Raw genomic sequence first — 18,924 nt, 5'->3', positions numbered from 1 at the left:
GATAAGACTATAAGAGCGAGAAGCACTTTAAATACGTTCAGGGACCATGTTCATCTCCAGAATTAAGGATTATTTTGATGTTACATCATTGCCTTTTCTCTTTTACTTTCCTTTTTAGTTTTATTTTAGGATTCCCTATTTTTAATGTTCAGAGATTTCTTTAACTGAAATATCGAGTAGTTTCTTTGGTGTGAAAAACTATAATAGTACACAGGATCCTAATGAGATAATTAATAATGTGAAATAGGAAGTAAAGGGCTAAAGGTGTAAGAAAAGTGGGAAGGGTGGGGTAAAGGTAATAAGGGAGAGGAAAAAATATGAGAAACTGAAAAAATGGAAATAAAGTGTTTGTAAATGGGGAGGGGAGGAGGGGGTGAAGGGAGGGCAGGGACAAGGGGAAAAATGAGAATCAAGACCTATTATGTAAAGGTACAGAATCCCAATGATGAATGTAACTGTATCTGTATACCTAGATTGTACCAATAACCTCAATAAAAAGGAAAAAAAAAAGATAGAATATGTTGACACTTTCCCTTACAACAGACAACAATGTTTATAACTTCTATAATAGCCAATAGTTTTTTCTCTTAAATTGTGATAAAAATTACCATTTTAACAACTTTTAAGTGTATAGTTTCATGCACTAAGTACATCCACGATCTTGTACGACCACCGCCACTATACATCTCTATAACTTTTTCATCATCCCACACAGAAATTCTGTATCCCTAAATCAATACTTCCTCATCTCCCATCTTTCACCAGCCCCTGCTGACCTCTATTATATTTTCGTCCCAGTGAACTTGCCTGTTTTAGATACTTCATATAAGTAGGATCATAAAATAGATGCTCTTTTGCGTCTGGCTTATTCACTTAGCATATGCTTTACAAGATTGTGTTGAAACATTCCTTTGTAATGATGAAAGATATTCCATTGTATGTATATACCACATTTTGTTTCCTGCTCATTTGTTGATGGGTATTTGGGTACTTTGAATAGTGCTGCTCCGAACTAAAGCATATGTATCTATTTGGAGTCTTCTTTCAATTGTTCTGGGCATGTAACTGAAAGTGGAACTGCTGGATCATATGGTAACTGTTTAATTTTTGAGGAACCATGGAACTGTTCACCACAGTAGCTGTGCCATCTTACCTTTTACAGCAATGCCCAAGGTTCCAATCTTTCTACATTCTTGTCAGCACTTATTTTCTATTAAAAAAATAATAGCTGTCTTAATGGATCTGAAGTGATATCTCACCATGCTTTTGTCTGTATTTCTCTAACAGTGATATAGAGTCATTTTTCACACTCACTGGTCATTTGTGTATCTTCTTTGGAAAAAATGTTTATTTAAGTTCTATGCCCACTTTTTAAGTGGACTGTTTTTCTTGGGGGGAGTTACCATGCACTTGTCACATATTCTGGAATAAGATATTCTGGATGTTAACCCCTTATCAGATGTATGATTTGTAAATATTTTCTCTCATTCTGTACATTGCCTTTTCATTTCACTGATAGTATCTTTTGATAAATAAGTTTTTAATTCTAGTGAAGCCCAATTTCCTTTTTGCTTTGCCTTTGCTTTTGTTGTCATATCCCAGCCATTATCTTTTAAATGCTTCACAGAAGAAGCAACTTAGTAATACAAGTATAAATAGAACATGCTCCTTAGAACACTTACCAACAGATGTACTAGAATACAGTCATAAAAATAACAAATCCTTTTGAGAGAACCAAGAATCTACAGTTTGAAAAAACTTGTTCATGTACTAAAATTAATATATATATATATTTATTTATTTATATTTCACTTCAATAGAAACATACAAACAATATTGAGTCTGACAGAGGTCAAAACACAAAACACAGATATATCATAGGAATATCAATCATGTCTCAGCAACTTGAGAGATTTGAAATAACAGTATTTGGATGGCTACTTGATCACCCTCCTTTCCTAAATCTGTAGAATAAGTTTAGGCATTATTTCTCAAAGTCCTTTTCTTTCATGGCCCTTTCTCTCTTAGAAGCCCTCTTCACTGTCATGCTTTCAACTATGTCTTAACTACTTAAATGCTTAATGTCATCCAAAACTCAACATTCTCAAATTAGATATTATTCTATCTATCATTCTAGTCCCTCCTTCCTTCTCAGTCCCCAATGACCACCATGGCAATTTTCACTAACTTCCCAAGGGTAACAGAGCAACTTATTACATTCATTTTTTCTTTCACTCCCTATACACAATCAGCCAAAAGTACTTCAGAAAAAATTAAATTTCATCTTCACCTCTCCCATTCCTACAGCCAATGAGTATATTATTCCTTATCTTAAACCTGGGGTACTGCAAGTTAATGTCTTGTGGATCAAGATTCTCCAATCTAACCTTCTAGAATCAGGCAGATACTAATTTTTAAAAATCCTTTTAAATCACTTACTAGGCATTAGCACTTTAGGCAAACCATCTCTTTGAACTTTAGTTTCTTCCACTGGTGTTATGATGATTAAATGAGAAAGCTATGCAAAATGTCTGCAACTATCTAAAAAAAGGTAGTTTCACACCTTCCTAAAATTACACAATACTATACTAATCTTTCTTACATACTATTTGTATCACAATATTCTTCTACTAAAAAATATATAATGGCTCCCATTTCAAGAAAGTTAAATATTTCTGTCTACATTTTAATGTCCTTTATGTTCTTATCTCATTCTATCTTGCCAATTCTATTTTTTCACATTATTCATATATACTCCATTGTAGATAGGCTGACCTTAAATGAATCTTCTTCCATCAAAATCCCACATGATTTTATGCTCTTTAGTCTTCCTCTCTACCCAGGATATTTTTCCCCTCTAGCCATTACGTAAAGTCTATTGACCAAGTATCTGTTATATCCATGGATAATTCAGTCCTTGTTAATTATCTTCTTTTTCAAACTTTTGTAGAATTTACAATCTAATTACCCATACTTGCATTTAAATTTATGATCCACACTGTGAGCACTTATTTTAATATTATACATATAAGTACATCATGGGCAAGAATGTTTTGTAGTACTTCTCAATCTACTAAAGAACTTTTTATTCTATATTTAAAACACAGTAAATATTTGGAATATATTTACTGTTTCACAGAATTACAAAATGAAGAACTTTTACAGGTGGAAAGTAATGGAACTCAGCTGACCATTTTATATCTGCAAAAACAACAACTGAAGCCCACAAAATTTAAGAGACTTCCATAAGGTCACATACTTATTTAAAAATATAGCTGGAAATGAGAAACAAGTTCTTTAATTTCTTAGCCCAATATTCCACCACATACATGTACCTTACATTTACATTTTTATCTACTTGAATGGTTAGGTTGGAGGCTTATCAATGTTAACAGCTTATGTCCAGCTCCCATTCTCATAGTACCATATAAATTATTTGGCTTATGCTAGTGAAAGCCACCATCTTCTCAACTGGGCTATTAAAAGAGCCATGTAAAGGTACATGATCCCAACAATGAATGTAACTGTACTGTATCCCTAAATGTACCAATAAACTCAATAAAAAAAAAAAAGAGCCTTCTAATTATTTTCACTATTTCCATTCTTGCCTCTTTTAGTATCACACACAACAGACAGATTTAGCTTGGCAAAAGACAAATCACATCACCTTATTCTCTTGCTTCAAACTCTACATTTGGCCTCCCATCACTCTTAGAATAAAGTCCAAAATTTTTATCAGGGCCAAATGTGATCTGGCCTGTCTGCCAACCCCATCTCCTATCACATTCTTCTTATTCACCACCCTCCAGCCATGCTGGCCTCTTCTGCTGTTTCTTGAGCATTCTAATCATATTCCTCTTTGAGAATTTAAATTGGCTGAGCTCTCAGGCTGGAATTTAACTGAGGTCTCTACTTAGATATCACCTCTTCTACGAGGCTTTTTCTGACCACCAATTTAAACTGAAACTTCCATCATTCTCTATTTTTTAATACTTCTGTATTCTTCACAGCCTATATCTGGCTTTCTCTAGCATTAGAATTTGAGTCTGATGAGGCAAGAGACTTCTTTTTAATTTCTGAATTCACACTGCTAAACATCTGGTTTAGTATTTATTTGCTAAATCAATTTATGTTTTCACTTACTAATTCATTCAATGAGTGATTTATTACACATTTCTAATGTGTCAAGTAGTAGACTAGGCATTGGAGATACAAAGATGAGTAAAACACAGTTTGTTTATAGTAGCATAAGGTCTAGGAGAAATCTCCTGATAAGTGAACAATAAATCACGAGACAATCTTTTCAGTGCTACAAGAAAAGTATTGATAGTCCAATGGGAATCTAAGAGTAAAGCCCCTAATTTTGTCTGTAACAAGAAGGCCTCATAAAGGAAACTTCCGTTAAGTCTTTTTCTTAAAAGTTTTTAAAAAAATGTATTAACACAATATACAGTATAACTGCATATACATATGGGATACAAAGTCATATTTCAATACATGTATAAAACATGTACTGATAAAAATCAAGGTAATTAATTTCCCATCTCTTTATCATTACTTTGTGTTTGGAGCCTCCAAGCTTCTTTCTCTTCTAGTTACTAAGTCTTAAGAAATGAGTAGACCATATTTGTAACACACATACAAAGATTTTGGTAGGCTGTTTTAAATTGTAATTTTTTATATCAGAATTATACTTATGTGTCATTGTATTCTTGTGGTACCCTGCACTAATGCCAATCATACACTTAGTATACTATGCTTTAATTATCTCTACACACCCCCCATTAGAGCCTAAAATCTCTAAGAGAAGTAACCAGAGTTTGTTAGCAGTTATTCCTGATACCCAGTACAAACCACTGCTCTTATATAATTTACTGAATGTCAAATTCTTCATCATATTACCAAAGCAAATATCTAAGAATAGTGTTAACACGAGGTTCTAGCAATACAATTTTACTCAAACTATACTATTTTTATAAATACAGAATAGCTATTGAAGAAACTTTAAGAGAAATAATGCTAACTAATCAGTTCACCAACCATTTAGTTTTTTTTTTTGTACTGGGGATCAAACTTGGGCCCTTTGCTTGTGAGAAGGGAGTGGAAACACTGAGCCAAATCTCTGGCCAACCAACCATTTAATATTAACAAAAACAGTTATCAATGAGAAGTACTACGTTAAGATCTATTTAGACTACTCCTATTTAATCCTCCCATTATTATTCTTCTTGTACAAATGATGACCCTGAAGCTCAGTTGTACAAAGGTCATATTACAAGTGGAGAAGCAATGAATCCAAGTAGGTCTATCTGATGCTAAAGATCAAGATCTAACCTCCAATTATGCAAGACTTTTAAATTATCTACAGTATTTTTCAAGTCCAATTTAATTTATATAATAGGCTTGCTAGAGTTTCATTTTGTCAAGAGATGAAGAAGGTGACATACACATAAAATGATTGATTTCCACTCAGTCAAACACCTGATTATTAAAACACAGGTTCCACCAAACACAGAGGAAGACACTGATTGTCTGTTAGCTTCTTTTTTAAAAATACTACCTGAATATTTTATTATGGTTGCGGCCATTTTATCACCAAAACATTCCATCTATTTTTATATGTGTGAGTCAATTGTTTTTTGTCCTTGTAAGATTCAATGCTGTGACCTGTAGAAATATAAAATCTGATTGGTGTGAAATAGGACTTTTAGCCCTACTGCCATCTACACTAGAGTTCAATTTACAAAGAGATAATAAAGTTTGAAACTATAAATGTATACAGTTGTCTTAGATAATCTATACAACTATAAAAGCAATGATCAAGTTTGGAAGGGATGGCTCTTGCAGCATATTATTTTATCTATACAGTTAGTTTGCTGAAGGATGCTAATCTTATTTACAAACACAGCAAGAAATAGTGATAAAAATATATACTATACACTCAATTCACTAATGAGAGTGGCACCTAAAGAGTAATTAATGGTAGAATGAGAACTAATTTCTACAAAATTACAATGTTTGAACAGTAATAACTTGATTATGCTTTTGAAGACTTTCCAGGAACATTTTTTGCTTTTTAAAAATCATTAACTCTGAACTAACTTACCCTGTTTAATTTTTCATTTGATATTTTTCACATTTTTGTAACAGGACAGTTACTTATAATGTTTTTCAAAGTTATGCCTCTCTCTCTCTCTCTCTCACACACACACACACATACACTCAGCTATTTCTCAGTGAAGAAAAGCAAAAGATAAACATGTTGATACTTTAGAGACAAAGGTCTGCAGAACAGATGCTTCTCCACTGCAGAAAGCAGCCAATTCCAGTAAGGAATACAATAGCATTTTCAATCAGTGGTCTTCATGTGCCAGGAATGCAAAATAGAGTACTGATGATAATCCAGCTTATGAATCATAAAGTCCACATGGAATACAAATATTTGAAAACATTATTAGGAAATCCTACTCCATGGCTAAGACAGATTTATGCTACAACAGTCTGAGAAGTAATCAGACTTTGAATAAGGTATCTTTATGTTTGCCACATTACTACATAAAGGAGTTTGAAAATATTCAGTAAAGATATGAATGATTGTAAGGATATTTACAAATACATTTTAGAAAGCATTTGCCATCTGCAACATTAATAGTATAGTTACACTGTTCTTTAATTAAATGCTGTTATTGGAAAATGTTCTAATCATTTTCTCTTTTTAAGTGATATAAAATATCTCCATTGCATGTGCAATCACATAACAGTACAGTTTTAGTACAAGAGCAATGATCACAATGGCTTTCATTCAACTGGACAATGCTAATGAGTATATATTCTACAGCATGAAAAGAAAAACTTCAGGTGGTGAATGAAGGTGTAAAATATGAGAACAAATCATATAAAAAAGTTACCATATTACAGTGGTCTATATATCTTTAAAAGAGCTAATAAAACAGCAAACAATAAATGTAGAAACCCCATATAAATACACAGCAGAGCTTTTAAGCCACTGAGGGAAATCTCCAACAGCCCAGAACAGACAGGAGTGTGACAATACTGTAGGGTAAATGTGACCTTAGCGCTGCCCTAGATGCGTGCAATAATGGGGATGGGAGATTGGTGGTTAAATAAGGTTTGTGTTTTGGTGGATTAAAGGGGAAAAGAGAAGTCTTTTGATTTTTTTCCAAAGAGAATCAGAACCCTTATATAAGGCTGGGAATTTCAAAGGTCTAATCTCCTCAGTTAGAAGGTCAGATGAGGAAAAATTCACCAACAGGTAAAGGAGATAACAAGTTTCACTTTAGCTAAGGGTAAGGGTGGAGGGCAGAGAAGCCTCCCTTTAATCTACAACCACACATTTGACTTTCAACTCCACATTTTCCACTTGATCTGGGGTAACCTCATACTCAAAAATTAACCTAATGTAATCTCAATGTGGAGGTATCCCAGATGCTTTCTAGAAAAAACATACAAATCCATCTTAGGGGGCTCATTCCCACTCAACCCTCACTTTAGAACTCAAATCATTTTCTGAGATAAAATCCAGCTAAACAAAAGCTCGTGATCTCAAAAACAAATACATGAATAAACACACTACTAAGAATGGTCAGAAATAACAGAATTAAGATACACTTGCTTTTTAGAATTTAGTTTCCTTAGAAAGCTGGGTCACAAGATAAAAAATCAGAACAGTAGACAGACAATGGCATTCTAGATTGGAAAAACAAGCACAAAAGCAGAAATGTTCTGGTTTAAATGAAAAGCACTAAGTGAGCTTCACAAGGGATGGCCTACCATTTATGAAATGCTTTAAATACGTCAAACCTCCTTGAACTGCTTGGCAAAGGAGTGACAGGAAGCTTGGAAACTAAAGAATGAATTAGAGAAAACAAGGCTGAAGAAATAGACTAGAACGGGAAGGTTATTACTGTTTACTAAATTTCACGTTAATATAAATGACAAAGTTCAATCTGAAAGAAATCATGAAAGAAAATCACCATACTTTCTGCCAGCCAGATATAATGAATCAAAAATATTGTGGACCTAATACAACAAACTGAATCTAAAGAGAAATTTGTGAAAGATGGCAGTTTGAATAAATGAAGGCAAAACAAAATAGGTAGTACCAGTTATTTATAATCAAGGGTTTTTAATGGACTTTGCCACTTCAGGACATGATAAAGGAACCAAAACTTGTTTATTTGTAGTGAAAGACTCAATTAAAAAGAGTTAACTAAGGAGTCAACAAGACATATGCAGTGAAACTTCAAGGAGATGTGCATAAAACTGGGAAAACTGTGGCAGGAATCTCATTCCACCCCATGCATAAATGAATTTAAAGGTTCATGATTACATGATGCTAATATATTAACTTTGTGTCAAGAAATAAAGGTTAATCATGACTTGTGTCAAAAAAGGTAGAGATCAAAGGGTACTATTATATATTTGAGTAAATGTCTCAAATCATGAAGAGCTATTTTAATACCATCTTGTAGCAAGGTGAAACTATTAAAGTGATCCAACAGGACATTACAGCCAAATCTCACTTTGCAGTAAGATCAAGGACAGCACTTGTCTCATTTTCCCTGTCACAATTTTCAAGAATGTGTCTGTTTCCATACAAGGGAAATGGCCCACAGTAGGATCAGCAGGTTAACTCTAGTCTCATTGGTACCATATTCAGCTTAACTGAGCTAAGAACTACTGAGAAAACAAAAAAGTATTCTTTTTCAAATAGGTGCCATTAGTACTTCCACATGTGACAAGCAAAAGAATCAATAGCAACCACTTAAAAGTACTAAGATTAGTAGTATATGAAAATCTACACAAAGAATGAACCTTCTTCCTATTATAAATGGGTGGTCTTATTTCACAGAAAAAGCATCATAAGAGCTTACACAGTTACAGTCTTTGACATACCTGTACTAAACAAATAGAAACTTCATGGATCTTAACTTTTTGCACGTTCACAGGTTTGTTTTAAAGTTACATCAAAGCTTTCAATATCTCCAAAAGTCATAAAATACTTGTTCATTAGTACAACAGGCTTAAATGGTAAGAAGATGTGTGGGCAGGACATCAGAGGCTCCATGATGCAAGACTGAACAAGTTCTTGGCATTTTATGAAAAGTTTTCAAACAGATTAACTTCTATCCCCTGCACACAGTACTGATATACAACAGAGTAAATTAAAAGGGTAAAAGCAACTTTAGCTGTGATTTTTATTTCTTCTCTCACAACCAAAAATATTTCAAAGGATTAACAAAATATAAAGGAATTCATAAATAAAATATTTTAGAATAAAAATAATACCTTTGAACACTATTGTTGTTAAAAAGCAATTTATAAAAACTCCACAAGAGGGCACCAAAGACAAAAGGCTAAAATTCCATTAACTTGCTACAATAGATTATTCTCATTATCAATAACTTTTAGAAAGACTAGTGAATACTGATAATTTTTAAACTGATATTTTAAATAAGCACATAATGTCCAACAGCTTTACCATTAAGTAAATGCAAATTAAATAATAAAATACTACTAAATACCTATTAGAATGAATAAAAATTTTAAACTGCCACTATGAGTTATTAGTGAATAGTAACAAAAACTCATTCATTACTGGTAAAAATGCAAAATTACACAACTCTGGAGTAGAGTTTGGTAGTTTCTTATAAAGCTAAAGACATTATAGGTTTGATAACAGCAAATTTAAGTCATGTGTTTACCCAAATGAATTGATGAAAAAAAAACATATCTACACCAAAGCTAGCACTGCTTTATTCATTATTTCTCCAAACAACTAAGCAGCCAAGATGTCCTTTGAAAAGATAATGGATAAACAGTGGCACATCCATGCAATGTAATACTATTAAGTAATAAAAGTGAGCCATTAAGCTACAAAAAAAAAAAAAAGGATTGAACTTGAATGGGTATTGTTAAAAGAAAGAAGCCACTCTAAAAATGCTACATATAATGTATGATTCCAATTATGTAGTATTACAGAAAAGAAAAAAACTAGAGACTATAAACAGATCAGTAGCTGTGAGGAGTATAGGGGTGGGAGAAAGCTGAATAGGTAAAGCAGAAACTTTTTTAGGGTGGGAAAAACTATTCTGTTTGATTTTATATAGTGGTGGATATCAGATGCCATGTGCTGGTCAAATCTATAGAACTTTACAATATAGAGTGAATCTCTTTCTTTCTCTGTCTTTTTTTTTTTTGATAAAGGGGATCAAACTTGGGTCCTTGCACTTGCAAAGCAGGCACTGGAGCCACTGAGCTAAATCCCTGGCCCTATGGAGTGAATCTTAATGAATGCTTTACAACTTTTACAAAATCATTTAGGTGGTTAAAGGGTCCCAGGATGAAATGCAGAATTTGCCCCCCCCAACTGCATTATAATAATGCATGAAAGAACTTCCTTGGAGTTCTGGGGAGAAAAGTATAACCCAAGTAACTTTAGAAGTGAGTGGAGTGTGTAAGACTAGAGACAAGGAGGGCCGGGGATTCAGCTCAGTGGTTCCACCGTTTACCTTGTAAGCCCAAGGACCTGAGTTCAATCGCTGGTATCAAAAACAAAACAAAACAAAAATAAATAAATAATTAAAAAAAAAACAACTAAAGACAAGGATTGTACATGAGCACTGTAGTGCATAATGTTGTTTTCTATGGCCATATGGGCTAATACTTTTGAAGACACTATACAAACATACTGGAAGTGAAAACTTCAGTAAATGGATGATGGCGGTGGGAGGTGAATTTCTCAATGGAGTAGTAGATTACAAAGAAGAAAAGGGACACAGCTAGAATGATCTATGTGATAATGAATGAGAGCCAGAGACATCAGTATAAACTGATACTTATTTTATTACAGATATAGATGGATATGTACACACACACACACACACACACACACACTCAGGTCTCTTTCTTGTGTAAACTTAGGACACCAGAAGCAACAACTGATCACAGCAACTCCAAGTACACCTAGGGTCCAATCTTGGATCTTGGTTTCTAATACCAGACTCCAGTAAAAAGAAACCCAAAATTCTAGATTTGAAGCAGGAAATATACAAGATCAACCTCAAATATCTTACAGTAAGGAGGTACCTACAACTAAACAAAACCCTACCCTGACAGTGGTATATCACAGAGACAAAGGAATCAACTGAAAGAATCAAATCTGGAACAATTTGAAGGGAAAAAACTGTAAGCCTATACTGTTATAAGCAAATGATTAAATAAATATAAGACAAATTTCCAGTGTAGAATTCCAAATAATTTATGTAACTATTCTGCTATTACTTAAGTGTGGGCTATGATTGTCTTCCCAAGAGTATACACAGTATGGAAAAAGGAAAAGAGCAATGTTACCATTTTTTAAATGTGACAACACTACCAGGTGATCATGGCTAACACCAACAGCGATAAATCATGTTGACAGAAGGTATTTTAATATGTGAGGATTAAACTTCCTCTCCCAAAACCAATAACCCCACTCTCATCACAAGAGAAAACATCAAACAAATACCAAATGTCAAATGAGAGAGATTCTACAAAATACCTAACCAGTATTTTTCAAAACTCTCAAGGTCATCAAAAAACAGACATTCTGAAGAACTGTGACATCAAGAGGAGTCTATGAAGATGTCATATCTAAATGTAGTGTGGTATAATGGATAAATTCTGAAATAGAAAAGGAACATTAGGTAAAAACTAAGAAAATCTAGACAGAATTAGGACTTTAAAATCTATATCAATAGTGGTTTGTTAATATGTCAATAACAAGGAACACAATGTCAGGTACAGTATATGGTAACTCTACCATTTTTGCAATTATTCTGTAAATGTAAAACTATTCAAAAATAAAAATTAAAGATAAAGAAAATTGATGTAATCCTTCACTTTTTAATTCAAACAAATATTTATGTGACTGGTCTACTGCTAGGCCCAATGCTAGAACATATAGGTCAATGGATCTCATTCTGGTTAGTCCACAATCAACCAGGGAGCTTTCAAAAATTTTGATACCAGGGTCTCAATTTACAGCAGTTAAATGCTAAATTTCCCAGAGTAAAAAGTAAGATTGTTATTGTTTACAAATCACTAGGTAATTCAAACATACAGTGAGAGAGAACACGTGAACTAGTCATTCACTAAATATATTGCATAGCATATGAAAGATCACAAATCCCTAGTAATCATTTCTGCATTAAAGCACACAGACTCCAAGTGATTCTTATATTTAATTTCTATATTCACAAGTTATCTCTTCATCCCACTATTTAACCAGAAATTTTTTGCAATCTTTTGTCAGGATAGGTAATTTAGAAAATAGCAAATTTCAGTATGTACATGTTTGAAAAAAAAAAATCAATGCACTTAAATCATCCTTTCTGTATTTTAAACTGCTATTTGGCAGGGACAATTTCACAGAGATTTACTTTAAACCACTGACAATACCACTATAATGCTCCGTAGTAACAATCAAACAAACGTACTTTAAAGTTGTGTTGCACAGAAAAAACAAATTGTTAATAAATACTCTTTAAAATGTTGACATCCCTCCTATTATTCAATTCAGTGGGATATATACACTGAGTACAAACAAATACAGATGTTATTTAATCAACTCACACTGAAGATTTAGGAATGTCTCCCATTGATAATATTCAATGGAATATCCTTTCTTACCATGTAATACAATTTAGCCACTATCAAATTTGTATCACTGCGCAGAAATATCCAAATAAAATCTTTGTCATACTTAGGAATGCTTAAATTAACACAAAAACTTTTTATACTGGGATTAATCTGCCACAGAAATCTCTGTTTGCAATTTGTTTAATTTTAAAAATCTGTACAATTATCCTAGCACCTATCAAAACATGTCAATTTGTTAAAATATATTCTCATCAGACAAGCCTTTTCTGTAAAATGTATAAAAACCAAATTCATAAGGCACTATATGTAATAATGTTCTATACCTTTCTGAAATAAAGAGGTTTGTTTATGATAGTTACCAAGGGCACAGCACTAAAACTTTAAAATAATATTTAAAATTGTTATCGTATACTGTTTCCTTTTTTAAAGCTACATTGAAAGTTGATGAAAACATCAATTTAATTTTAGGCCACTAATTTTTCTCCAACTGTAGTTAAGTTGAACTATACAGCAGAAAATTAAATTTAGAAAAATGTTAAACTAATATTGGTATAACTCATGAATTCTGTGAAAATTGCACTCAATGGAAAAAGCAGGATTCACAACTAACTGAAGTATTAATACTGGATATCAAATATAAATACAGTATCTCTTATAATACAGCAGCTCAATGGTAAATTCACAGTTCTAGAATTTGAAATCAGGGAAAGAATATGATATAAATTATCTCAAATTATCTCTCTGTACTAGCTTTGTAAAATTTTTCAATGATCCAATGTCAAACATGTTCCTTGTCATGTTAGTACAATTACTAGAAAAGAACTAATTCAGGGCCTGGACTAGAAATAGCTATGATAAAGGCTGCCAGGAAATGTAGGTCCTCTCAGCCAAAAATTAATGCAGTAGATTGGCAGCACAACAGATCTCCTACCGTGAAAACAATTTTCTTTAAAATAATCCCAAAGTGGAAAAATAAGTAAAATCTCAATAAAAAATAATCAAAATTTTGATCCAAAACTTACTGTGATATCCTAAAAGACAGCCAATCTTCAGTACTATAACTAAGAAAGTATTGGCCAAATGAATTTTCCAAATTAGAGCCCCCTCCAAAAAGGATCAGTAACCAAGATAAGTTCCAAATGAAAGCAGTTGCAAAGCAAGTACCCTGCCTTCACAGATATAGATGGTAAGGCAAACACAGTATCAAGAACATATGATTCATTATTCTAAAGTTATTCTCATGTTCAAGCAAGAGGAATGGCAGTCTCAGGCTATACCTTTATTCTATCACCTAGAAAAAATTATTTTATAAAAGACCTACTGATTTGAAAAAGAGAAATATCCTTATTTTCATATTAACTACACATCTGGTATAAATTGTCTTAGATGCACTAATTTCTTATAATACCTTACAGAAGTCTGTCTTTCACTGCTTGGATCACTTTGATTTACAACTAGACAGAATAAAACCAAACTATTCTTTTCTTTGAATACTGCTAATTTGTGGGTACTCAAAAAATTATTTTATCACTAAATATATGAAGTATTTCACAGATTTTTATACAGATATCATATTAAGAATCATTATATTAAACTCAATATGTAAAATCCGAAACAACTAAAGAATGACAAATGGCAAGCACTTTCATTAAAATGGAAGATAGAACCCATGGGTTTAGACCTACCCTTTCCACAAGTATTTTAAAAACTAGAGTAAGGTAAGGAAAAGGATAAACCCATAAAGATAAGCAGCACAGGGGAGAGACAACAATAAATAGCAGAAGTCAAAACATTTCAAATCTAGAAAAGAAGTTATGAATTAAGTAATAGCTAACTCAGCAGACCAAAAACACCTAAAATTTAAGCTTGCAAAGAAAGAAGCTGTGGGCTGTAGATTTAGCTCAATGGCTCTGGCGCCTGCTTCACAAGCACAAGAACCCGAGTTTGATCTCCAGTACCAAAAAAAAAGAAAGAAAAGAAATATTTCTAATAAGCTAACAAATTCTTGTCCCATAGAAGTGCTCCCTAACATCTTTTCCAACAAGATCTGTTAGTAACTGGTTCTGCTCTTACATGCATAGCTTTTAGAAGACAATTTTAGCGTTTCTCTCAAATATACTCATTAGACATTTGAAGATAGCCCATAAAGGAAAAAATTAGAGATCAACAACAAACATAAGGAAAGAAAGACCAGGGCATTAACAAAAGAAAATTCAAAGTGATCATGAAAATATCACAATCATGAGGAAGAGGAAGATAATTTGGAAATTAAATACTTGACACAGAAAAATGTAAAAGTTAGAAGATAAATTTAAAGAGACTTCCAAGACAGAACAAAAAGATAAAAAGAGAAAAAATCCTCACAGGAACAACAACAACAACAAAGAAACAAAACAAGATCAATGAAAGATTAACCTAAGAAGTCTAACAATCAAACAAAAGGCATTCCAGAGGAAAAGTGAAAATTATCACAAAACAGAAAAAATAACAACTAAAGAGTATTTCTAGGTTGAAACTGCCAAAGACATTCCATGTAATGAATTATAAAAACATCTACACCAAGTCATGCTATCATGAAAGATTTAAATAGCAGGAAGACTATGAAGATTTTCAAAGAATTAGGAATCAGAATGGCACCTGCCTTCACATCAATATTACTGTTGAGCAAGGAATTAGAGCAAGACCTTTCAATACTAGAAGGAGCTTTGTTTCTGATCCAGAATTTTACAGTCAATCAAGGTTAAAGGTAAAATTTAAAAACGTGGTTATACATGCAAGGTTGGAAAACACCAGTATCAGAAAACCAGATGTGATCTGTCAAATTAAGGAAGTAAAACAGAAAAACCAAACTCAAAATCCAAGAAGCTGAAGATCAGTTATTGAAGAGAAAAAAAGGAAATTCTCGAGAATGTGTCTAAAGAATGTCAGCTACTACCCAAGAGCAATCTTAGGTTTGAGGATAGAGGGACAAAAAAAAAAAAGTCAAGAAAAGTACAAAATTACTAATTCGTGTTTGGACTTCAAGGCATTTACAGCTCCTCAGAGAGTCTGAGAATAAAGAATTTGAGAATAAATTATTGGTAGGTACACAGAAAACTAACAGGAATAGTAAAAACTAAGACAACTAGTAGTCACAAAAAAGAAACTACATGTCATAGTATATTAAGACGTTTAAGAACTGCAGTTATACAGTCATGAATATGCAAACACAAAGTAGGAATTTTATGGTATGATTCAATTACACAGCAAAATGAGAACTATCAAGCAATCAAAGGTTTTAAACAGATTTTAATTTGTGACCAATAATTTATCCCAAATACAAAACTTGCTACCAAGACAAAGAAGTAAAGGAATGGAAATAAATTTTCTTTTAAAAAAATTTTTATGTTTAAAGCAACATTTATAAAAATCTCTACTACTCTTCCAAAATTTGTTTTTCAATACTTAAAAAGAATTTCATTTGTCATTTAAAATGTTTTTAAATATTTCAAAGTATGCTACAAAGCTATAGTGGTAAGAACTGCAAGGTATGGGCATAAAAACAGACATATAAAATGAGTGGTGGTGAACCTATGGCACATGTGCTGCTGTTTGTTATCATTGAAAGCTCTAGAAGGTTCACCATAACAGGAGTGATGCCAACTATTACAGGCACATACAGCTACCTTATCTTTGACAAAGGGGTCAAAAACTCATGCTGGAGGAAAGATAGCATCTTTAACACATGTTGCTGGGAAAATTAGCTATTCACATGCAGAAGATTCATTCTAGAACTGTATCTCTCACCATACACTAAATTAAAATAAAACAGCCAGGCATGGTGGCGCATGCCTATAATCCCAGCACTCGGGAGCCTGAGGCAGGAGGATCGCTGTGAGTTCGAGACCAGCCTGGGCTACATAGTGAGTTCCAGGTCAGTCTCAACTACATAGTGAGACACTGTCTCTAACTAACTAATTAACTAGCTAACTAACTAACTAACAAAACAGATAAAAGAACTAAATGTTAAAAGAGAAACAATCTGCTGGAAGGTAAAATAAGTAAAACCCTTAAAGACATAGGTACAGGCAGAGACTTTCTGAACAGAACACCAATCGCACAAGAAATACTACTAAGAATCAACAAATAGAATCATACTAAATAAAAGAGCTCCTGCACAGCAAAGGAAACAACCAACAACAGAGTGAAGAAGTAACCTACAGGATGGGAAGAAAACTTTGCCAGGTATTCGTCAGACAGAGAACTAATATCAAAAATATACAAAGAACTAAAAACAATTAGGCTCCTTTCAAATAAAAAACCCAATCTAAAAAATGGGCAACTGAAATGAACAGACCCTTCTCAGAAGGCCAAAAAAAAAAAAAAAAAAAAAAAAAAAAAAAAAAAAAAAACCCCAACCAAACAAACAAACCACAAAATGTTCATCATCTCTGGCCATTAGAAAAACAAAAACCAACAGAACAACACCAAGATTTCATCTTATTCTATAAAGAATGGCTATCATTAAGAAATCAAAGAGTAACATGTTGGTGAGGTCACAGAGGCAGTGGGGGGGCCACCCTTCTACAGCTTTGGTGGGGATATAAACTAGCACAACCCCTATGGAAATCAGTATGGAGATTCCTCACAAAACTAAAACTAGAAATTTCATTTGATCTTGCTTTCTTCTTCCAGTTATCCCCAAAATAATTAAAGACATCCTATTACAGAGATACATGCATACCTATGTTTATAGCAGCACAATTCACAACAGCTAAATCGTGGAAGCAGCCTATAGTGTCTATCATTAGTTAAACAAGTCACTTGTAGGAAAATGGATGTACCTTGACACAATAATTTTAACTGAAATAAATCAGATGCACAAGCTTAAATATTGCATGATTTCTCTTATACAAGAAACCCCAATTATAAATAAAGAACAAAATAAAATATAAATAATAGGAAATAGGGAGACAGATCTTTTGCAGATGGGAAAGGGATCAAGACACAGACAAAGTGGAGAGCGAGAGGTAGGGAAGGTGATAAAAAACAATATGTGTTATGCACATGCACCAACTCCCCACGAGAAATGTGCCCATTATGTACTACAAACATGTATTAATTTTTTTTAAATAAAAATAAAGGCTTAATAAAAATTTTTGAGTTTATATTGGTTCAAGTCTCATCAGTGGCATTGTTTTGGTGGCTCTAGATAGCAAAATAATCAGCAGCAACAAGCGCCATCACAAAAACCAATAACCTGGTTAAAATGTTAAAGTAATACAGCAGCATTAATAGAAACAAAAGCTAACACTTTGTGTACACTATATGCAAAACATGCATTACATGCTGATATATATTTTTAAATTACTAATATATCTCTGTAACCATTCTATTTACAGAAGATGAAGCAGCAGAGAGGTTAAAAAGCTTGCCCACGGATCTATGAGTCATTTGGGAACAGGATCAGTATTCAAGCAGTCTATCCTACTCTTCAACTGTTCTATCTTCTTCTTTAACCAGCTAAGAAATTAGAGGTTTCTGGATTGACTTGGGTTGATTCTGCTGCTCCATTCTTTTTCTGTTCAAAAGGTTCATTAGGGGTAGACTGATTTGAAGCTCCCTATTCAACCGGGGTAGGAGAAAAAAGGAAAGGTTCTGAGAAATGTTCACCTGTTGGCCCTGTCTGTAGAAGAGTGGGGGGGTACCCTAGCATTTCTACCTACACCCATGCACAAAATTACTGAGTTAAGAAATCAAATTTAAGAGAGACATGCTATTCTTCAGACATTAAGGACCACGGCCTGTGAAGCTTAAGAGTTCAGACTACAAAGAAGTTGACAGAAAGTCTCCATTCCTTTTCCTAAGACAGAAGCTCTCAAACGCAGTTGCAAGAACAATTAATAAAGGAAACTCTTTTCTTTGTGTTATTACCAAGTTAATATGAAGCTAAATAACATCTTTCTTTAAATAAAAGCAGAAATAAAGGGCCTGCTACATGTACAAAAGTGAAAATATTTCACATGAAGAAATATTCCAGTTTTTGTTCAGCTTTTCACTTAACATAAAATTCTACATCCATTTGGCTCCCTGTATTTTACTTAACATTGCGATCCATATGGGAACTGTCTGAGCTCTGGTGACAAAGCAAGTCCTATAAACTGTTTATCAATCTTTTAATCTACAGTAAAAACAATTGCTTATCAATAGTGCATTCTGTGCCTTATCTTATAAATTCAATTTGACACCATCAGTTCACCTTTGTTTGGCGGGGGGGGGGGG

The 18,924-nt window shown here is 33.2% G+C and overlaps 1 protein-coding gene across 3 annotated transcripts in view; it reads right to left on the bottom strand.

The window, feature by feature from the left end:
- Positions 1 to 18,924, bottom strand: part of Stk3 (serine/threonine kinase 3) — a 336,937-nt gene that overhangs the window by 84,064 nt on the left and 233,949 nt on the right. The window lies entirely within an intron of this gene.

Source organism: Fukomys damarensis, unplaced genomic scaffold, assembly GCF_012274545.1.
Source record: "Fukomys damarensis isolate Sample0158 unplaced genomic scaffold, DMR_v1.0_HiC HiC_scaffold_5, whole genome shotgun sequence".
In the NCBI taxonomy this organism is placed as follows: domain Eukaryota; kingdom Metazoa; phylum Chordata; class Mammalia; order Rodentia; family Bathyergidae; genus Fukomys; species Fukomys damarensis.
This window is presented reverse-complemented; position numbering and strand designations above follow the sequence as displayed.